Source organism: Xyrauchen texanus, chromosome 4 (genome assembly GCF_025860055.1).
Source record: "Xyrauchen texanus isolate HMW12.3.18 chromosome 4, RBS_HiC_50CHRs, whole genome shotgun sequence".
Lineage (NCBI taxonomy): Eukaryota > Metazoa > Chordata > Actinopteri > Cypriniformes > Catostomidae > Xyrauchen > Xyrauchen texanus.
The window spans coordinates 55162337-55187006 of record NC_068279.1 but is presented as its reverse complement, the minus strand read 5'-3'; the positions used below and the strand labels follow the sequence as shown (position 1 = coordinate 55187006).

General features: G+C 37.5%; 1 protein-coding gene across 2 annotated transcripts in view; it reads left to right on the top strand.

Annotated features, from left to right (window-relative positions):
- The first annotated feature begins 2438 nt into the window (after positions 1-2438).
- Positions 2439-24670, top strand: part of LOC127637470 (BMP/retinoic acid-inducible neural-specific protein 1-like) — a 190324-nt gene continuing 168092 nt past the window's right edge. The window contains exon 1 of one of the 2 annotated variants that reach the window (XM_052118562.1): positions 2439-2706. The gene's annotated coding sequence lies outside the window, so the exon portion shown is untranslated. Of the gene's footprint in view, positions 2707-3599; positions 4224-24670 lie in introns of those variants that run through there. The other variant, XM_052118570.1, reaches the window with a different exon arrangement.

Genomic DNA, 24670 nt, shown 5'->3' with positions numbered 1-24670 from the left:
AAGCTGAGTTGGTATTGGACAACCAAATGATTCCCTCTTTTGTTGTTGATGAACAGTTGGTGCATTAAATGATTAGATCCTAAATGCTCAGCAAAAGCAGTGCAAACACAATTTTAAACAAATTGCCAAAGCATGAGTGACATTATAAGCTATGTACTGTCTGACTGATCTCACAATAAGTTCAGAAAGAGTAAGCTGACTATTCTTTAGCTACAATCGATGTACTGTATACGAAATTCGAAACACTCCCCCTCATGGCCAAAGCATTAAGTGTTGTTGGGTGTATGGTGAGAGCACTAGAGCCGATGCAAACATATCTGATGAGAGATGACGCCGGTCCACTAGTCTGAATTATGTCGCCGATCCTAGTGTACCGGAACTATCAACCACAACATGTCGACCTCCTCTGTGATCATGTTATCACTATATATATATAACGATCAGTCACAAAATTAAAACCACCTGCCTAATATTGCATAGGTCCCCCTCGGGCCTTCAAAACAGCACCAATCTGCATCCCAGAATAGCATTCAGAGATGATATTCTTCTCAGCACAATTGTACAGAGTGGTTATCTGAGTTACCGTAGACTTTATCAGTTCTAACCAGTCTGACCATTCTCTGTTGACCTCTCTCATTAACAAGACATTTCCATCCACAGAACTGATGCTCACTGGATGTGTTTTGTTTTTGGCACCATTCGGAGTAAATTCTAGAAACTGTTGTGTGTGAAAATTCGAGAACAACAATCATCCATGCGATTATCTAATCAGCCAATCGTGTGGCAGCAATGCAAAAAATCATTGGTCAGGGTCAGTAGCTTCAGTTAATGTTCACATCAAACAGTGTTTGGACCATGGCATGATTGTTGGTGCCAGACTAGCTAGTTTTAGTATTTCTGGGATTTTCACACATAACAGTCTCTAGAACTTATAATGGTGCCAAAAACAAAAACATCCAGTGAGCGTCAGTTCTGTGGATGGAAATGTCTTGTTGATGAGAGAGGTCAACAGAGAATGGTCAGACTGGTTTGAACTGATAAAGTCTACAGTAACTCAGATAACCACTCTGTACAATTGTGCTGAGAAGAATATCATCTCTGAATGCTGTTCTGGGATGCAGGTTGACGCTGTTTTGGCGGCATGAGGGGGACCTACACGATATTAGGCAGGTGGTTTTATTGTTGTGGCTGATGTAAGTATGCACAATTTAAATGAATAAACTCTAGGGTTGATATTACAAAAAACATATAGAATATAGAATAAAATAAAACAAATGTAAAACAGAAGCAGTTTCTCTCTCTCAATTCAGATTCAAGTGAATTTGTTGGCATGGTGAGAAAGAATAATAATATAAAAAGAATAAAATGAAATAAAGAATAAAATAACAATTACTTTATAATATAATAACAGAATATAATGCAAACTATATAAAAAATATAAACATATCAAAATTATATTTTTGTAAAAAATCCATATACACAGTATACAGGCATTTCTTATATATATATATATATATATATATATATATATATATATATATATATATATATATATATATATATATATATGAATATTTTACAAAAAATCATTTTGATTTTGATATTATTATATTTTATTTCTTAGATTTTATTATATATTTTGTATATAATATGTATTACTATAATAAAATACTATAAATAAAGGCATCATATCTCTCTCTTGAATCAGATTCACATTGATTTATTGGCATAGTAAAACAATCATGGAAAATAATCTAGAATAAAATAAAAGAATGCAATAAAAAAATATAAATGATCAAGTCAAGTAAATTTTATTTTTATCATGCTTTTCACAACACATCGTTTCAAATTAGCTTTGCAGAAATGTATGCAAAAATAAAGTGTATTAAAATAATCATTGAGCAATTTAAACAAATAACACAACTGAAAATCAATTATCTTACAATACAAAATAGAAATAAAACTTTATAATATTTCTCACACAAAAAGTTTTATTAATGACAAATATTTTAATATAATAAAATAAAATTATATAAAAAATGTTTCTGGTCTCTTGATTCAGATTCAAGGGGATTTATTGACATTGCAAGAAAAAATAAAAATATCTACAATAAAATAAGAAAATAAAATGAATAAAAGCCTGTTATTTTATAATAATTTAATGTACTAATATATATATATATAATAAATATAATTCAAATAAAAATTATAATTTTATATATTAAAATCTATTAAAAGACAATAAATAAAGACGGTCTCTCTCTCTCCTTTCCTCTCTCTCTCTCTCTCTCTCTCTCTCTCTCTCTCTCTCTCTCCACCAAACACTGGATGTGCTTGAGTCCCTCCCCTTTCTGTCTGCCATCACCTCCTCTACAATCCCATCCACTGATGCTCGGCGCCTCCTCCTCGTTTCTCTCCTCAGCACCAGACGGTCTCTCTCTCTCTCTCTCTCTCTCTCTCCATTCTGAGCTGCTGAACCGCTGTCGGATATTTCCTCTGACTCTTTTGCCTCACGCTGTTTTAAACGTTTCTCAAATGCTGCTCACCGAACTGAACCGCCGGATTTCTCCTTCTTGAGCATGAGAGGAACCGATAACCCGTCCGAAAGCCTGAACCAGAGCCCGAGAGCGCAGCATGAGCCCCGCAGCCGGACCCGGAGCCTCAGCATAACTTTAAAAGCCCGACACACGGGAGAATCCGATTCAGGTGAGTTCGAGCGCTCGTTCGGATCTGCGGGACGAATAAGGAGCTTTTAAAAAGCGGGATGTTCTGATCTGGGTTTGTAATGGCCCACTGGACTCTGAATCTGAATTTTCGGAGAATTTTAAACGCATCACTGTTTATGAGCTGCTTCACGGATTTGTGGGGAGAAATGTCGCATTTTAAGAGTAAAAGGTGTTATTTTAGGAGTGAGTGTGTTGTGCATGGATTTGGGAATAGAGGTGCGGGACTCTACTGCAGATAATCCATGATAACCCCAACATTTGAGTAAAGACAAGGATGAATAGGCGTGTGTCACATTTCTTGTCAGTTCACACATTGCTCCTGGTCTCTTCACCTTGCTTGCATGCAGAAAGACTGTTGTGTTTAAGTTTAGATGCGGATTGATCTGGAGTTGGTGTGTGTGTGTGTGTGTGTGTGTGTGTGTGTGTGTGTGTGTGTGTGTGTGTGTGTGTGGTATTTGTACGTCTTTGCTAAGTACAAATGCACAAATGCACTTTGCTGTCAACTGTCAAGTCTGAATGGCCATTAGAGCTCAAATCACAAATGAAGTCTCACTACTATTGGAGTATGACACTATATGTGTTTAGAGAGGCAAAATGAATCATCCTGTTTTGCAGTTGAGTCAGAAATGTTGAGAAACTCATTGAGCACAAACACGAAACGTCCAGGAAATTTTCTCATACATGGCTTTCGCACATTAAGGGGTCATTTTCCACCTTGATAAATTTCCTGCTGCAACGGCAAAGTCAATAAACCTTCACATTATGCCATACAAAACAAAAACAACCTCTAATTCTAGCAACACAGGCCTTCAGTACCCTAGGGATTTGATGCACATTGATCTGAAGTGTTTTTATTGATATTACGATCTGATCTGTGGCGCTGAAGAGCATGGAGCTGGTGAAAAGAGGGCACATCTTTGTGACTGTGGCACAAGCAGCATGTCCAGGGCATTGGTGAAGCTCAAAGCTGGAGGTGAAGTTGTGTGAATGTGTTCCTGATGCTAGACTGTTGGGGGAGCTCTCGCACTTTTGTGCTTGATGTCAAATTTGACATTGAAGCTTTTGGTAATTGAGTGATTATGATGGACACAAAGCAAATGGTGCTGCTGAGGGTTCGAAAGAGTTTTTCCGGGATGCATCCTATTATTGGCGCAGTGAATCAAATGTAGTCGATATGCACTTTTCATCTGGGTGCATTATGCTAAATTATGGCATCCCATCAATTTGAATGATTAGTCCGCATGTAATAATAATAATAATAATTAATGATAATTCCTTGCATTTATATAGTGGTTTTCTAGGCACTCAAAGCGCTTTACATAGTACAGGGGGAATCTCCACTACCACCACCAGTGTGCAGCATCAACCTGGATGATGCGACGGCAGCCATAGTGCGCCACAATGCCCACCACACACTAGCTGTATGGACGTATGCTCTAAGCTGTTGTTTGTGGCCCACTTTGGATCTCGATTTGAAACAACAGTAACACTACACAGGTATGGCATGACAGTTGCTTTTTTTATTATCCATTTTGTTGTTACACATATAAAGGAATTATAATGTATTTGTAATTGAGTTATTGGCCATTAATTAACTTCTTCATAACATTAATGTAAATGCTTTTCCCAATACCTACTAAAGCAGCAATATAGTACTTTTTCCAAGTACTATAATGCAAAAGAGATTATTTTAGCACTAACAGACAAATAAAAATCAGTTTGCATAATCTCAGTAATGAAATCAACTCTCAATGTTTTAATTTGCTCACTCTCACAACAAACGCACGCTAACCCAGATACACATTAATGTCTAATTACCCATAAGCACAAACAAGCTGCACTTGTGACCGTTTGAAAATGTCAGCAGACGCTTCAGGCAAAGAGCTGCAACTTTACACCCCGCACAAACCAGCCCTTCACAAGAGCCCAGGTGCACTCTACATCGTAACGCTCGCCACCATTGCACCTGCACGATAGATTGACTGGTACTTGCTCTAACCATCATTTAAAAAGGCAAATAATTGAGCTGGCCCATTCATAGATAATAGAGACTCTCTGCCTGCCTCCGACTACAGACGTGGAGTTGAGGACTGTCGGTCTACACGCAGACCAAGACGAGTATATCAAGACCGAGGGGTTTTTGGCAGAGGGAATAATAAGCAGTGTGTGACGAAGGCAGCAGTGGCATTGGCTTCGATGTAAAAGGGTGCAGCTGGGGAACTTGGTGTTCTGGTTCTCAGGAAAAACAGCTCCTGAGGTGCCGTTAGATGGAAGGCCAGTTTGTTTATTCTGTGGTTCTTTAGTGTTGTAAAGATGACACACTGAGCAGTATTGTTTCGATGGCACGTGTCTTTCATGTGGTCAAATACATTCATCAGGTTTATTCATTAACAGTGTTCTGGCTACTAATGACACATGTGAAAGGTCATGAGGAATGAAGGAATTTAATTTTAAATGTTAAATATTTTGGTAAAACTTAACATTAATGTTCTGTTTGTTAAGGGCTTATAAAAGGGTGCATTAATGACTTATAAGTCCTTTGGAAATGCATTATAAATCATTGATGTGAGGTTATAACAACATGCATAAAAAGGGTGACTTTAATGCAATACCTGCCAAAGAGTGAGCTATTTCACATCACATGGTATACATATTTAATAACACTTATTCAACATTAATAACCTATGGAAATCTACATTAATTTAGAGTGGACACATATGAAGCCTTAATTATGGAGTTGTTTTTGTTTTTAATTAGTATAGGTATGAATACGTTTATACATTAAGAATTTATAACATGTAAGTTAAAAAGCACACAATTTGGCAAGTATTGCATTAAAGTCACCCTATTTATTCATGTTGTTTTAACTGGATATCAATGATTTATCATGCATTTGTAAATGACGTATTATGTTATTATTAGTATGTTATTATTATTGTTTGTAATGAACCCTCTTATAAACCATTAACACTTTACATTAATTTTATCTTTCTTAGGGGGTTATTAAGGGGTTCAGTAATTACTAATAAGCTATTTACAAATGCATTATAAATCATTGAAATGTGGTTATAATAAGCTAAATGGAGACTTTCCTGCAGTACTTTCCAAATAGTGAGCCATTTTACCTGTTTAATAGTCATCATGCTTTATTATATGCTGTGAATGAGCATGAAGACTTACTCGTGTTAATATAAGTGCATATAAATGATTTATAACTTATTATCACTTATTAGTCATTTATATACCCCTTTATAAACCCTTAACAAAGGAAACATTAATGTAAAGTTACTGATAAAATAGATATTAACATAGTTTAAATTCTTATATATATAGTACATATTTTTACTAAAGACAAAATACTAATCATACATAAAAATCATATTTCAAACCTATTCCATGAATAACATGTAGAATTCGTTCATTTATATGTTATATTTAATTTCAAATAAAAAGAAGGAAGAAAGTTAAAACATCACATCATCTTTTTAAGTATTAATTGAGATACTGTAAGACATCATACCTCTTTATTTAAATAATAATGTAAAAAAGAAATTCCGAAGAGAGCAATCTATCCATATTAAATTATAATATTTTTGAGCAAATCCCATCTATGTTCACATTCCAGACTTTTATTTTAAAATGTTACTTTCTCCATTTGGTATACATCCAAAAGTCTTTGAGATTGTGCCATAGTTTAAATTCAAAGACATTAATACTCTAGACCATCTGTTCTCAAGCCTGTTCCTGGATGCCCAGCAACAAGACACATTATGTATACAGTACTATTATAATAAAATACATAATAAATAGAATTGAAATAAAAATTATAATTTTATGTAATTAGATTTATTATAAGACAATAAATAAAGATGGTCTCTCTCCCTCTCTCTCTCTCCTCCAAACACTGAATGTGCTTTAGCCCCTCCCCTTTCTGTCTATCAACACCTCCTCTAAATCTCCTTTTTATGACACACCCAATTCAGGTCATAGAGTCTCCACTAACAAGCTGATGTGTTGAATCAGGACTAGGGAGATATCCAGAATGTGTAGTGTTGGGGGTCCTCCAGTAACGGGGGGGTGGGGGTTACGGACCACAGCTCTAGACAGAAAAATACTTCAACATCCATCAGTTTTTTGTTTCTTTTACAATTTCTGTCAAAGTGAATGGGCATACTGCTAAAAATGTGCTGTATTAGTATCACTACTCTGTCTTCTTTTTGATTGAATGCATTTAGTACGTTACGTTTGCCTTCGCTCTCCTCTATAAAATATAATATGTTAGAGGCCGAGATATAAATATTATAATATGCTATTATCGAGATCTCTCTCATGCATTTCATGCTAAACTTTGAGCCCTTTTGTTGCCAAAGAAGTGTCATAACTCCTGACTAGTGCCGCACATGTCATCACTGAGGCGAGAATGTCTCTGGAGTTCTGATTAATTCAAGACTTTAAGCAGATAATATGAGCAGTTCTCTTATGTGGGATCTAACAATTGTGAAGCATGGCAAGAAGTCAATCTCTGGGTTTCAGACATTTGCAGTAATCTCAGAATACCTTATGTTAACAGAAATTAGCTCGCTGCTAAAATTAGCCCGCTGATAATAATCCTACTATGCTAATATGAAATCTTCTCAGGGGACATTAAATGAAAATCGGTGGATTAATTGATCTTGCTTGCAGAATTCATTTCAGCCTTGTAATATTAATATAGACATCTGAATCAAAGATTTATGGGTCAAATATTACCCATCCTTCTCTAGAGAGAGACTGGAGTCGCATAATAAAATGACCATAAAATAGATCTACTGTCATTATCAACAGACACTGAAGTCATTGTGACACACTTTGTGGGACTTATCTATCATTGTAGAGCAATCTATGTTTCATCTTTGACATTTTGAAGGTGTTCAGGGTTAATAGCATTTGTTAATTAGCTCTGCAAACATATACAAATCGATTGACCTCATGGATACTTCTAATGTTAAGCTTTGTTCCCAAACCTAGTAAGATGTTTGCTGTCTACTGCCTACATGAGCAGCTGTCTTCAAAGGTAGCATCTGTACACAAACTGAATCGCAGAAGTGACTCAATAGGCTGCTCCTCATGTAAAGCACATGTGTGTCTCGGCTCACATTAGAGTGCAACAGTGTCCACCAGGGCTAGACTGGTAATCTGGCATACCGGTCATTCTCCCGTTGGACCGACACACTTTGGGGCCGATCATGGGCGGACTGGCCATCAAGAGAACCGAGTGGCTTGGTGCTGCCGTGAAACGGGCTGAAGGGACCGCCGCGATAAGCTTAAATGAGCCGCCGCATTATTCAGAATGGATCACAAATGCAGAAATACAGACAAGGACAGCGAACCCTTTCAACTTTTGCCTCAACCCCAACCAACTTTTGGGACAGTTGCTATGTAAAATCCCAGGCTGATTTCTCTTCCCAGTCCAACCCTGGTGCCCTCCCAATTTTTTCAGCTGTCATGTTCCGAATTAAAGTGTTCTAAGCCATGAACCAAACCAACCAGCAACGAGGTGAATCACAACATTACAAAATTTGATTTGTAGCAAAAGAGAGAGAGAGAGAGAAAAAAGAAAAATATATTTTAAAAATGGACAAAAAGACAAAGGTACAATGATATTTATTCAAAAGTATCAGAACACTAGATGGCACGATTGACCAACCAGAATTTATTATTTCAGAGAGCAGTGTAATACATTTAGGCATTTGGCAGACACTTTTATCCAAAGTGACTTACAGTGCACTTATTACAGAGACAATCCCTCCAGAGCAACCTGGAGTTAAGTGCCTTACTCAAGGGCCCAACAGTGGCATCTTGGTGGTGCTGGGGCTTGAACCCCCAACCTTCAGGTCAGTAACCCTGAGCCTCAACCACTGAGCCACCACTGCCCCCAGTAATAAACATTTAGAAACAAAGCATTCAGATATTTGTAAGTATACAGTATAAGTAGTTTGAGAGTGTAAGGAAATCAACCCTATTGCATCATTTACAGTGCATTATGGGAGTAGGCGGTAGTAGGTAATTCTTTAGCAGGAATTGCACTATTAAACATGATTTTGAAACAATGAAAGTTGAAATAAAACAGACTGATGTCTTCAACAGAAGCATTTTGATTTCATGGTAGTTCTATCGGGAAGACACGCAGGCTTGAGTGAAGTTTAAGATGCCAATTATTTGATAAATGTAAAACAGAAAGTAAAGTCTCTCTCTTTGGCATAGGCCCCGTCCGGTGGTCCGAGGGAGTTGTACCCGGAACTGTCATGTCCTGCCGGGGCTCAACTGGTGGTGGTGGGGTGGTGGAGATTGCCTGTGTTAGCACACTGAAACAGCAATGTGATAGATTGTGAGCAGATTTATCAAGCAATGGCTTGCATGCGATTGGCTAGGAATTACCCAGCTAATGATGTGATGATGTACAGCTGCTAGTCTTCCCGCTAGAACTACGCTGCGCTTCCATGTCTGTCCTCAGATGTTTATAAGTTACCGTTCAAAATCGATTTGCCTATGGAGAAAATAAAAGGGATTTTTACTTCCAAGACCCAACTGATGCGCTCTTTTGATTCCAAATGTATGCCGTTAGCATGTTACTAAATTAAAAACATAATACTCAGAGAAGTGCAATAAATACGTTAAGTATTACTTTGTTAGCTTAGCAACATGCTAACACATAAACATTGGGTATAATAGTGCATTTTAATTAGACTGAACTGTTGGATCTTTTACAATTTTGGGATCAAAATAATGAGATTTACATTTAACTAACATGCTTTTCAGGGGGATAAACCTTCAAGCAATACAACTGTTGTAGCCAATACTGTACTGTTATATTGGATTCTGGAAGTGGAAGCCAATTAAAAGGTAATAATGAAAAGCCTTCACGTCTGTAGGGGCTCTGCTGTTAATTGCTTTTGATAATTGCTCGTATTTATTTTCTTAATAACCCATCTATATTCTCATAATCTCCCTCATCATTTCTTAGACAGTACGAGGGCAGTTTACTGAGCTTACATAGGCTCATCATGTTATAATATGCTCCTGTGACATTGTGAAGAATAACTGCATCTGAAATGTATCCGCTCATATCTCAGCAGTCTCTGAAATTTGTAACTAGATTGTTGTGGGCATAGGGAGTTTTTGATTAGGCTATTAGGTATATTGTCTGTTATGAAAGTGCCCACTCTGACTGCAATACTGCCTTTGTCTTTGGTTTCATATCATTTAATAAAGTATCTGGAATATATCTATGAGGAAAGCTGGAAGAAATGTTAAATTATTGCATGAATTTCTTTGTAAAGATCTGATCTGTGCACTATAGATTCAAAAATAGAGCTCAGTGGTATGAAATGAAAGTGAAAAGTGAGATATTGTCAATGTCACACATACTCTAAGTGTTAGTTATGAGATTTATTTTAAAAACTCGACTTACAATGATAATTGTAACTAGATTTTATTCCTTATTTTTCTGGTTCTGGTCCACTGTTGTTGTTTTTTTTTATTCTGCAAGATTGTATATTTAGTATAACAGTACTTGTGCGCTTTCAGTTTCCTTGCGTCGTCATTTTTCAAAGTAAGCAGTACTACAGCACATTTACAAAAGTCTACATTTTTGGTGGAGGAAAATGATATTTCAGTGTTGATGTGTCTTTTTCTGTGGTCGCTACATAGAATTGAAATGGTTTATCCGGCAAATAAGGGCTGTGTGTCACCATACAAATGTCTCTATTGCATATTGCAAAGCCTCACAATATCAAAATTTGATGGCAGTAGAAACTGTAGCAGTCTTTGCTATGACTTGGAAGTTCTGACAAATGCCACTTTCGGAGTTTGCGTTTATTTAGATGACGAATGTAGAAAAAGAATCGTGATATATTGAAATATGATTGGATCAACACAGTTCTGAAGATTTTAACGTACATAAACCAAGATGCATTTAATTCTTTTAGTTTCATAAACACAGTTCTAAATGCAGAAGTGACACTGTGCTCACTGGTGTTTCTGTTTTATGCAAATGTCACTGCTGTAGGAAAGTTTTACATTTTGATTACTGGGCTCTTAGAAAGGAAGTGTGTGGCCCTGTGGCTGGGGGTGGGGTTTCGTGTAAAACGATTGGCCGATGACTGTTTTCGCCTGATCTTCATAAATTATTGAAAGCCATGGTCATTTGCAGCGATTAACCTCAATAATTCATACAATTATGTAATTAAGGGGCTGGATGAAAGGCAACCATGGAGCTCGGCAGCCCCTGACTGTTAGACTGTGGAGGGAAACACTTGTGACTCGTGAATCTCGCCGGCTCGCGCCTGTGTTCATTTGAGGCCCACCAGCTGCTTTGCCATCGTCGCTGTCAACGGAGACCGCTGGGAATATTAATATACAATGGCAACCTGTAGGGGAAGAAAAGGTAGAAGGATGTCTCTTGCCAGCTGGCACGATTGCCTCAGCGTCAAACCTTTTTCCCAAATGAAGCAGCAAACGACTGCCAGCCTGCTGGAAAATAAAAGGGCGTGTGAAAACGTTCCATGTGTGTCTTTTCTAGTGTCTGTAGAATTAAGGTATTAGTGCATGTCTGCCAGTGCTGAGGCTTTTGAAATGTGCTGGAATTAAACCTTTGCCCTACTCTCTTAATTCTGAGGAAGAATTGTTTCCATATTCCATAAATCTGCAGCTGTGAATTGAGCACCTCCTTCATCTTTGAAAAGATAAAAGACAAACTAGTTCAGATAAAGGTGACGTCTTCCCTCCCTGTAAGGTTTCTTAAACCTTTTCCAAAAGTCTTTAGCTGTGGTTCTCAAGAGGTGGGCCGTGACACCAAAATGGGTCACAAGCAGTGTCAGATGGTAACTTTTTAATGAGCAATTGAATTTCAATGAAATTGATTTTCATCAGCATTTTTATCTCACCATATAGAAACATGCAGCATGTCATCCATTTATGCTGTATACTTCAAATCTATATTCAACTAGATAGGGCATAAATAGAATAAGATATGGTAACACTTAAGGTTGAATAAGGTTGAATTTGTTTAGTTAAAGCAGTTTCCCAGCATAGGGGGTGCCAAAAGCGAGTGAAAAGGTTTTTAAGGTGAATATTAGATGGAGGCTTTAATGAGTAAAATGTACCTCCCTAACCTAAAACTATAACCTAAACCTAACTGATAGTGATCTCAAAGAAAATGAGAAATAAAAAGTACATTTTCTGAAGCAACCACGTCATCTCGTGTTGCTTTATGACACTTTGTCTCACGTGACAGCTTGCGTGTATAGCTGGTCTGGAACCTCGTGTTCAAAGTCCAACAGTCTATCAGGTGAGCTACCGTACAAGCTATTAGAAGTTAAATATGTTAAGTAAGGAATAATTGACTCCAGCCTGTTGAATTTTGAAAAGTAATGCGCATATATTGTTAGTTTGAAACGTCACTTTAGAACTCTAGTAATGAAGGAAGCGCTGCTTTTCAGAACTGGAGTAACAAGGTAGTGCGTGTGTGAATATGTGTCTGTGTGTTTTTTGTGTGCGTGTGAACGAGAGAAAGAGAGAAACATAGAGATCACGTATGGAATCACCTGTGTTTGAAGCGGCTCTCGTCAGGAATAACATTCCTTCAAATTGGCAAAATGTATAAGTATACTTCTCAGCATCAGCGAGTGACACCATTCTTGTATATGGCTTTTCCATTGCTAAACAACTGTTTACAATCTCAGTGAGTTGCGGGGGTGCTCTGACTTTGCTCCCGAGAGAGATTGTGTGAGAGTGAAAGAGAGCGGAGGAGGTGGAGCGTAATGGTGCTTTCCATTATAGTTTTGGGAGGCTGATTAGGGCGAAATACATTGAAACATTAAAAGCTGCACATATAAAAAAATTATTTCGGATAATATAGAAACTGTTGTACTGATCAAGTCGTGGGGGTGAGGCTCTGTTTGTTACTTGTGTGTAAGATGAGACAAGAGAGCGAGCGAGAGCGAGAGAGAGAGAGAGAGAGAGAGAGTGCACAAGGGTGCTTTACAGTTGAAATACATTTAGGATATTATAGATATTGTTTGTCATTCTTATTCAATGTACTTTCACCAGTGTCTTAGTCTTTATTGGTTATTTTGTTGTGTTAGCCTGTATGGTTCTTTAAAATAACTGAAATAATTTGGCGAAGTGACATGGAACCGCTATGCTGTCAAGACCTGGAACTACTGTGCGTATACTGGAAAATAGTTACACAAATTAGAACATCTGTCAACCAATCAGAATCAAGCATTTAACAGACCCGGAGTATAAGTCAGGTACAATGATCCGAGTTCAGTATTTATCAAATATCTCAAATGTAAATGTCTAAATTGTGTAAATATTTGCAAATAGAATAGATGCAAGTGCAATACAGCTAACGATTACTTTTAATGGGTGTGTCTCAATCAGCTAACATTGCTGCTCATTTGCAAAAAGTTGAAGTAGGCTAAAATTGACCGCATCGCCAACTTTCACTGTCATTCATGTCTTGTCAAATTTGCAACCCTCATTGAAATTGAATGACTTCCGGTCCCTATTTTCACTGCAAATCTCTGTTAAACTTGTTACTGCAAGTCATTTTCGGTGTGAACACCCTAAAGGTGTCTTACCTCTGGGTGACCAACACTCAAGTTTAACTTAGTACTGCTCAGATCCCTGTGTCTAAATGTTGTAAAGGTTTACTCTCACGTCTGTTATTTTTCCACTGGCAGGTATGGAGAGTCTGTAGCAGAGTGAACAAGCATGACTCAGCATACTAAAGCAGCATCAAGTATCCTCTCCAAAGAAATGGTCTCGATCTGCTCGCTACCTGACTGTGATTTACATTCGACTTTAAACTGAGCATGAATTATAATTGAGTCTTAAGAGTGGCTGTTTCTAGATCAGAGGTCATCATCAGGGGAACTGTTATCAGAAACACTCGAGAACAGAGAACAGATAATAGCAAGAAAGCATTCATTGTGGGGTTTTTTGGGCTGCAGTAGCGACCTGTCCCCTGTTTTACAATTGCTATACAAAGAGATGCTTTAGAGATAGTAAACCAACAAAAGAACAATGATCAGGCTATCTTCTCCACAGTCACCGTGTATTTAAAGGACTAGTTTACCTAATCTTTTTTACTTTTGATGATGCCAGCTTGATATTATAATATCATAGATATTTGCCTGTAAATATAAATGGATGTCAAACTTGTTTATATGCTCTGAAACACTTACCAATTTAGCCTCTGGGGCAGTGTTTTCAAATTCGGTCAACGTGTATTGATTTTGGCTAAAGAAAAATCGGCACACACTTGCCGATTTTTATGTGAGATCAAGCTGGATTTTACACAGATGGAAAATATATATATACCAAAGCGTATAACAAGAAAAAATTGTTTTTCAGATGGGCTAATCGTCTTGTTTTATCAAATGTGATGACCTCAGAATGCCGCGCTGGTTAATATTTTCTGTTCATCTGGCCTCTGAATGAGTCTCCGTATCACTTCATTGTAGTTCAGCTGCTTTTAAGTCACAGACAAGCTTCAAAGTGCTAGAGCGGAGCTTCAGAGAATGTTAGTCTGCTTTTCTAAATGAAAGTGCAATATCAGCTTGGCAAGAGAGTGAGGCAGAGAGAAGAGTAAAAAGCTTCGGATTCAATCCACAGGGACCGCAGCGGTGACGTGCGAGAGAGCCCCGCTGAGATGCAACTGCGGCATTGTGCTTGATTTCCCCATAATTACCCCAAGTATTTTTCGCCCTCTGTTTCTGCCCTGCCTCCGCCGAATGCAGCAGCCATTCTTTAATCCTGTCACTTCTCAGGACTATAGAAGAGGCTGTGGAAGTACCTATTAGACGAGGGAAATTGCACAGGGCTGTCCCTTTGGCCCCGCAGGATGCTTTGAGAAATGAAGAAAGAGGGGGTCATGGGAGAGAGAGAGTGCGTGAGTAAAAGTGCAGAGTCTCAGGCTTTTGCCGAATGAAGAATTTAACACACCGAGCAGAGAAGACATTTCCATGATGTTAGGGTTAGAGGGTCAAAAGTGTGATATATTCATTAAACACTTACTTAAACTTGAAAGTGAGAAATGCATGGCGCACTGTTTAAATGAATGAGATCACTTTAACTTGTGATATAGCAGTCAGAAGTTTAGCCACTCTTGACTGAATTTGTGTTTCTCATGATCCTCAAAAGTATAATAGTACAATAGAAATGTATAAATCTTGGCAATGTATGAATGTACATACAAAACTATAATATGACAACAGAAATTCGGAGCAAAATATCTGTCCCCCCTTCAGGATACACATAATTGCCCTGATTGCTGGTGGTTTTCTGTACCATATTACACCGCTCTGATTTGATGTTTGAGTTTTTTTTTTTTTTTGTAAATTACTAGCTTCAAAAATGTGTTTGTGTTTTTCAAAAATAAGCTTGTGTATTCTGCTGACTTCCTCAATCTATCGGACACACACACACTCACACACACTCTGTAAAAATAAAAAAAACATAATCAAATTGTGGCTAGAAGAGCCTTAATCCTGTACAGTTATTTGACTTAATTCCCATTAAGTTTTAAACATTCGCTGCCCATAAGTCATATTTTATTGTGTAGTGGCTGAACACATATAGTGAAGGTAACATATTGTCTGTATGCAGATCATAATCCAGATGTTAAAGAGAGATAACTGCTTATTAGATAAGGGTGTCATTTTATTCAAACAGTTCATTTGGTATTGGCCATTTACGCATTTGGCAGACACTTTTATCCAAAGCAGTGCACTTATTACAGGGACAATCCCCCCAGAGAAACCTGGAGTTAAGTGCCTTGCTCAAGGACACAATGGTGGTGGCTGTGGGGATCGAACCAGCGACCTTCCGATTACCAGATTACCAGTTATGTGCTTTAGACCACTACACCACCACCACTCCAGTTCATGGTTAGTTGTTGTATCCTAAATATTCATTCTGTTCTGTTTAACAAACATAAGGACACAAATGTACTCCCCCCCATATTTCACTATATAAAAAAGGTACAGATAAAGATGTCGAGCAAAATCATGTCCTTTCTGACTGTAACCATGGCAACGTGCGCACATGAATCCGCAACATCAGCACCGACTGAATCTCAATGTTGGCTAATCGATGAACTTCCCGTATGAAAGGGCTATTATTCTGAAGAAGAGGAATGAGGACGAGCAGATGACATCGCAGGTTGAAAAATCAGTAGAAATGGGTGTCACGGCCATCCACTAAATCAAACAATCAAGTCGTACACTTATTTAATGTACTTAAATGAAAAATTGAGAAATTGAGCTGAATTCTTGTTTTTTTATTTCTTAGATGAAATGAAAAAAAATGAAAAATAAAGTGTTTTCTCAATTTTGCTAATTGCTTTCTAGATGAAAAAGAAGTAATGATCGGTTTATTTGTTATTCCACACTGAAGACAAAAATGATTAAAATAAGCATTATGCGGAGGTACACAGACCCTTCTGGTCATTCAATTTTCATTTTAGAACGAGAAGCATATAAATGAAAATCAGAGAGTTTTTTTGATTGTCTTTCAATATTTAGAAACTGAAAAACAAGTCTATTTTCCTTTGCTGCAATGAAAAGAAAATCACAGAAAAACCAAAACAGAAAAATGCATTTGTGCAGTTAATGTTTGCCAGCTATCTGATCTCAGGTCTTTTTTGTTTTAGTTTATGCCAAAGGCATACATTTTGCCAAAGGTATTTATTTATTTATAATACATCTATAATACACTGTGTACACAAAATAGTTACACTTAGGACAAAATTGCAATATTTGATCCCAGTGTCATTAAAGCATAACATCATGAATTCTATGATATTATGCTTTCATTCTGGAGCCCTGGCTTCAAAATTTAGCTTCAAGATTGCACCATTTTTCTTATGTTTAGCCTATGGAGCAAATACATGCTTTTTCCCTATTTTCAGTTCACGGTATTATAGAGCACTGCAAGCCAATTGGATAAATGATGCAGCTAAAATTGTGTGTGTGTGTGTTGGTATGGATGTCAGAGTGTGTGTGTGTGTGTGTGTGTGTGTGTGTGTGTGTGTGTGTGTGTGTGTGTGTGTGTGTGTAGCGTGTATTTATGACTTTATGGGGACCAAATGTCCCCATAAGGATAGTAAAAAAAATAATTTGTCGGTCCCTATTAGGAAAACAGCTCATAAATCATACTGAATTATGTTTTTTGAAAATGTAAAAATACAGAACGTTTTCTGTGAGGGTTAGGTTTAGGGGTAGGGTTAGGTTTAGGGGATAGAATATATAGTTTGTACAGTATAAAAACCATTATGTCTATGCAAAGTCCCCATAAAACATGGAAACACAACATTGAATGAATATTTGGTAGTTATGATCAGGACTGATGTTGGTTAAAAAATGAACTCATTGAAAGTGGAAAATAATATGAATATATTATATTGTAAGAGTATAAATGATGGGCAAGGAGGAGGTGGGAACCGGCATATCAGTCAACACAAACTTTAAAGTGAAACTCAACTTAAAAAAAGTAAATAAACACAGACACATGCAACACGGCTGCTCTCTCCCGAATCAGAATCTCCGGCTGCCCTTTATCTCGCTCTCCCAGCCGTGATCCATCACAGCCTGGCCACGCCCTCCTTCTCATCACAAATATTATTATGACAGTTTTTGATGCGGATACTTTTGTCCTCTAAGGACCTCTGAGTAACTTTATTTATTGACACACAAGGGTTAATATGTCTATGTTTTTGTTTGGCCGGTCGCTGTTCATTTCCTTGTTTTACGGCCTCATTTCTCTTCTCGTTTTGTTTAATGAAAACAACATCTTATTACTGTGCATTGGTTATTTCAATGTGAATCCTTTCCTTACTATTCACTTTAAAAAGGTTTAAGTTCTGTTCATGAAGTAGCCTGAAGAAAGGTTCTTTTACAAGGGATATTCATTTTCAGTAGGAGAGAGAAGGCTGACAGCAGCTGATCGAGGCGGCATTCGAAGGGGCACTACATGTCAGAAATCTGTCTTTTTGTCACGTATGACCTTAGGCTTCTTGTGCGTTATTGCACTATAAGTGCCTTCCAAACACGTGACTCATTCTGTGTTTACCACTGGACAGATCCGCACGAGGACAGAACGGGTCCATCAGTGCACTCTCGTTCACGCCAGCAGAATGCACTTCACTGTTCTAATCAGGTGTTAATGGCATTCATTTTTGCATTGGGTACTGTATGTTTATTTAGATGTATTATCTGGATTTGTTTGTTTTAAATTTTTTGTGTAACCCCTTAAACTGGGGCTGCTGTCTGCAATTTTTCTCACTCAAATATAAAAGTTGACCATTCACATATATTGTGGACTAATCACAAAAGAAATTCTTAATCTTAAAAAAAAGTCTTATTTTTCAGAAAACCCAAATTAAAACAAAAGACCCAATGTGTGTGTGTGTTTTTTTATTTTTTATTTTATTACCAATATATCATATGTTAAATAATAGTGAAAAAACAAGACAAAAATGGATGACTTCAGTACAGGGGCATTTTTTTATCCCCGTATTTGGATTATCTGTGCCATTTTTGTCACTTTAAGTTGTGTTTTGCCATGAGCTCTGGTTAATTTCTGACCCTGGTTATGACCTTTTAGCACTAAATACTTCACGCTGAAATGCTTTTAACATTTCATGTTAAAGTATGTCAGAATGTGCCTCTGGCCTCACATTGCATAACCTCTGTGTGTTCATTTATTTCTAAATAACAATATATTAAGCTTAAGGCTTCTCAGTTTCACCCCAGAACTATATTAATTTAAATAAAGCTGTTGGATCACAGCCAATGAGGTTGAGGGTCATCAACTGACCGTTCATTATAGCAAATACAGCAGCAATACATGAAACCCTGCTGATAGAGTAAACGCAGCTCTCATTGCATTTGTTGAGTGTTTACAATATCACTCTCCTGTGGCACTTGAGGATATGTCATTAAATAATTATAACTTTCCCTTTCAGCATCTATAAAACATACATTTATGGGGTGCCGGTGGATCATGGGTAAACCTCCAGACTCCAAAGGTCTCCTAAGATAAGCGCTGTTACTGATATCTGGGTTTTGCAGGAACCGATTGCACGGTGCTTGAAATTAGTGTGTGTCTTTGAGTTAACGCTATGGCTTTAAAAAGATGAGTATGCTCAGGGGAGTGTGTGGAGATTGAGTTTTCTGCGTTGCAGTGGTCATGAGTGTCTATTTTTGGCTATAATAGAGCATACAGCATTTAGAGCAAAACTTTAAGATGTATAAATGCAAGTAGTATGATTTAAAATGCAAGCCTCATGCTTTAAATTGGTGTATTATTAATCAATGTATGAAAAAACAAATAAAAATAGCATTCATAGCAGCTCATTTAAGCCCTAGATAGATGAAGGGGGAAAGTTTAATATAGGCCTAATGTTATTAAAGTATAAAATGAGCTCTGTTCCAAAACCTAGCCAGCCTAGAGAACATTTGAAGGCCTCATAGGTGCACTCCCGATATAAAGGCTGTTCCAAAAAGTAGGCATCAACATAATAATAGCAGAGAATTATCAGAGATTTCATCCATAAAATGGAGCTCACACGTGTCCATACGGCAAACAACACATACCGCTTTGACCACTGGGGGCAGTGTTTGTTAACACACTCTGGTCATTCCCTCAAGCAACTTTATGAGGAGAATACTGAGATGCTTTTTAAACAGAATTGAACAGTGATGTAAGTTGGTGAACAAATCAGTCTTTTTGAATGAATCTTTTAAGTGAACGAATCGTTCTCGTTCATGACTGACTCATATCTTTCGTTCACTGACGTCTTTCCCTTTCGAAACCAATGAGATCTGCTGCTTTTCATGCCTGAAAGACTGACTGAATGAGATGATTTGTGGTATGTGAACAAACTGAATATAAACTAAAATATATAAAAATTACCGGAAGCCAGTGATTATAATTTATATGGATATTTTTCTTATAAAAATGCATTGCTTCGCTTCAGAAGGACTTTATTAACCCCTGGAGCCGTATGGATTACTTTTTTGATGGATGGATGGATGGATGCACTTTTTTGGGCTGCAAAATCTAAGGTAACATTCATTCCGATTATAAAGCTTGGAAGAGCCAGGTTATTTTATATAACTCTGATTCTGTTTGGCTGAAAGAAGAAAGTCATATACACCTAGGATGGCTTGAGGGTGATTAAATTATGGGATAATCTTCATTTTTGTGTGAACTAACCTAAAGTTTATAGGTCTACACAAAACACGATCCCCAATTTATGAATATGTAGAAATCACTGAAGATGTACAATTAAAATGACATGAATTACATATGGAAATGTTGTGCTTTGATGCACAGTGCACAAAGTTTAGGCTGTTCTTATAATTGGTAAGAATTAAGCTCAACATTTGACAAAATATAGGGAAATTAGACCATTTGGCCATTTGTGGTGAAAATGCTTCTTGTGTTTAAATTCTATTTTTAAAGTGTCTTTGTAGTTTTGTAGGTGTGCAAATTCCATTTGCCTTCCTTTGTGTTGTTTTTAAAGACTGACTTTAGTGTTAGCCAATAGCATTCGAGAGTCATTCATATGAAGGAGCATATCATTGGTTGGATCCACTGAACGAATATAACCAATTCAGTGAAACATTCAGTCATTTCGTTTATGTCATGAATTAACTGAATCTGGTAAACTCATTGATTTAGTCATCATGACCAATGATCTGCTGGCCTCAGTCTCTTAGTAGAATTTTAATAAAGTATAATTAGACTTGTTCTGGTCACGAATGATTGCTTTTGGTTCAATGCAATTACTTAACAGACATTAATCTGGTGCCATTTGCAACCGCAAAGGCGTAACTTGATGATATGGTCAGTGAATGAATCAATGAACGAATCTGGACAAAATCTCCACCACTAATATTGATGGAGTTCACATGTACACTGGACACTTCTACGGTGCTTTTACTAAGTATCCACTCCAATTCCTCCATTACAATGTTTTAAGAAAATCGTTTTATAAAGAAATGTACACAGAGGCACAATTTATATTTGTCTATAAAATCAATTTAAAGCATTACAGTGTAAGCATGTAGATGAAGGGTTCTTAGAATTTAGTCATGTGTTATCAATCCCCTCATCTCTCGCAGTTGTCCTCCTTGTAGTGATTGACTGTTGGGTCTTTGACATGTTTTGTATTGAATGCAACTCACTTACTGTATACATTACAGGCCTACTGTATATGACTTCTGAAATGGGATATCCACGTCTGATGCATTTACTCTGTGTGCAATCAGCATGTTATCTAGTAGTGGAAGTGTAGCGTGGGCCAGTGGACCATGAAATGCTACCATTCATTTGGTAAATGCACTTCATCTGCAAAGTCCGGAGCAGTCACTCTTTATCACTCTGCAATTGACCTTGTCAATGGCAAGAGAACTCTTTGCGTTTTTGTTCCTTTTATTGCCTGTTAGTGTTTACATCTGCTGTGAAGCAAAGCCAAACTGTCTTGATAATCATATTTGTCCTCATTTAAAGCAAAGATGATTAGTATTAACACAGGAGCCCTTGACACCGGGGTAATCACTGAGTTGAACTGCATCCAGTTCTTGAAAGCTCTTCCAGAAAGTTCTGGAAGAATGAAAGGCAAAAAAAAAATAAAAATAAAAAAATAAAATAACAAGCAGGAATTACTGGAAGGACCTTAATTATGATGAACCAGAACAAACAACACAATCAATATATCATAAATCCAGTTTACTTGGTTTTATGCTAATGAATACAGCTATTACTCTACTGGAGTTTACGGCACTTTCCGGGTTAAAACATCTTAAGGTTTACCAACATTTTATGAGCATTTGTTGCATATTGACAATTACAATACCAGTATACAATACCAATAACAGATAATGTTATTTTTTGCATTTTAACCCTTTAAACTGAAACTACCAGCTACACAAAATACAAGTGCAATGCAAGCACAAATCTTTCTATATATTTTGTAATTTTTAAGGCAACGTTTTTGTTAAAGCACATATAAGAATTATTTAATAAAATCTTTTTATTATTTAATTTGTCCCTTTTGAGGTTGGAGCTTGTGTTGGATGAATGTATGGCATTTCTTCACCTTCATAATTCCTTGCATGTATCATGCGACAGTTACCTGCAGTGTGAAGCTAAAGTTGAAAGGTTGTCTATAACCGTACATAGATAAAGTAAGCAAGCATTTCTGTCATACTGGTCTCATGTTAACATGCAAAATTCAAGTGTTGTGGCTAGACTTTTTAAACTAAGGAACGAGTCAAGATTATTGTCTGTGGTAATTGAAATTGTGCCACAAATTCTGTCAACATTATTGAACCAAGAGCTGTCCTTCAACTAGCGAGCCTAAGAGAAAGAACTGTCTAACCCATCAGGACACATTAAATCTCATTTCTATTCCTCAAAATGCTTATGTAACCTGAGCTTAGAGAGCATATGTTTATTATCACTTTCATGAACATATGCAGATTTTGAAGTAAATCAAATCAAATCACAGATTCATTCATGTATATTCATGAAATCTGCCAGCGCAAAAGTGTGGCATATTTCACCTAAAGGTGTAGATCTATCCCGAGCACTCCAAGAGCGGAGCATAAGCTTACTCCACCATCTGCTTTGCATCCCAGAGGATCTCTGATTTATGGAGGCCGCAGTTTCCATTCTCATCTCGTCGGTTCCCCCAATTCCACACAATAATGCATAAATAAGAACAATGGGCCAGCTGAGGGTGTATTAAAGGTCTAAGTCTCTGGAAGCAGTTGCACCACACAGTGCGCTGTCTCCCAGCCGACATGTCTGAGCTTGTATAGGCTGGTAAAAATGAAGGATAAACAGCACATGATGTGAAAATCAGGTCAGAAAAATAAACAAGGAGTTTGAGGAGGAAAACATAGCTGAAAATAAAGTAGCGTCGCAGATGGGACGGAAAGTCTGATTCTCCAGAGGTTCTGTCCCACGAGAGTTCAGCATCTGTTCTGGATTCACCGCCAGTGACAGCAATCGCTAAAAGCAAACACTCGTCAACCCTGGAAACTTTTGTGCAAAAGGTTGTGGCTGCCGTCAGCTTTGAGTGGAAGAAGCAAGAAAGTCACCAAGTAAAAGTGCTGGCCAAACAGTTTTTTCTGTAGTAGTATTTTTAGGCCACGGTCGTGATACATGGCAAAGTCACTGCTGTTGCTCGCTGAGGCACGTCGTAGCGGGACAGGCTATGAAACAAATGTCAGCTCGTGAAATTTCAGCGTATTACACGCTGAGTGGAGATGACAGTGCTGCTCTTTCTGGCTTGGAAAGCAAAGTTTTATAGGGCAGGAGTAAACCGACTCATCCATCTTGGGCTCTGATAAGCAGAGCAATTTCCAGCCAATATCTGAAGTGATAAACTGTGCCCTCGCGGTTCAATTTGAGACTCCTGATTAGAGCACAGCTGCCTAGTTACAGTTACTAGTCTGACAGGATTGGCTAAGATCATTTATTTTCTTTGATACACGATTATGAGTTACATGACCCTGAAGAGAGCAGCTTGAGGCTTTTTGGTCCACGCCTTATTATCCCCATCACAGGAGACGAGATTGTTGTTTGAATTTAAATAGTATATTTACATGTTTTTTTTTCTACTTTTTTTCTTTTCAATTTAAAGATCCTTGGAACAGAAATTGCAAACATAGCTAGATTTTTACAGAGGTGCTTTCTCATGCAATATTATGATTTAAGGGTGTTGTGGGAGGATGCCAAGGGATTACTACTGTACATGCATGCCAATCTACCTCTTGATGTAATCCTTTCTCATAATCATGCAGCATGTTTTATGTAGTTATAATGGGAAGCTAAACACTATTAACGTGGTAAAGAAACTGCACAAGTCAACAGATGAGTGCAGCGTATCCAAACCATTTATGCATCAAAAACTACTGATACTGAGGTGCAGATCAATTCAGGGAGCCCCTCAATTTTGTTGACTGTAACTTCTAAAACATTACGTGTGTGCAGCTCTTTGCATTCCTTATGCATTTCAACTCTTCATGCGCACAAACCATTGTGCATATATGGATGACATTAATATACTGTAATGCTACATCTTTTGAAAACTGTTGCAGATGTTTATGCACACATGAAACACTCACGCATATTAAAGCTCACATCTCTGATCCGGTCTCAGAGGTACGGCGGACATCAGCTCGAGTGGCAGCACGTCTCCTGACATTCACATGTGTATACAGAGCACAGCCAAGTTGCGTCATTTACATCCTCAGTGCGCTTCTGATGCAGCCTGATTCCTGTCAAACGTCCGTTTGGTGAATGTTGCATGTAATGTGCAACAGAAGTCAGCGTGTGTTCACTGTTACAGCCTTCAGCTTGCATCATGTCATGCAAATGCATTACCTTAATTTATGTATATAATTAACATACTTAATGCTATTATGCAAATATATGTGCCAAACCTACTTAATCTGTATTATGAAGGCCATTGTTCAGCATAACACACTCAATATTGCAGGGTAAAATGGAGCTAAATGCCCCTACTTAAGGAAAATGTGCTTTTTTGTGGTTGCAATGTGCATCAAGACTATTAACCAATCTTTATTCAGGACCTTTACAAAAGATGTGGTAGAATCACATGGTTTAACACCAACACTGTTTGAATCATGCATGCAGTTTCAGTTATCTTTTGAAACAGTCTAACATGAACATCACGTGTGCTTTGGTGCAGTACGTAGCCTGCTAGATGTGTTTTTATAGAGCACGTGATTTTTCTCAGAGGGGTGAGGGGATGGAATCTTAAGTGTCTCCTCCCAGTGTGAGCTCACAAATGACCGCAGGAGCCGATCGATTAGCATATCTGTTTAAACACGCTGACAGAAGAGATGCACAGTGTTCAT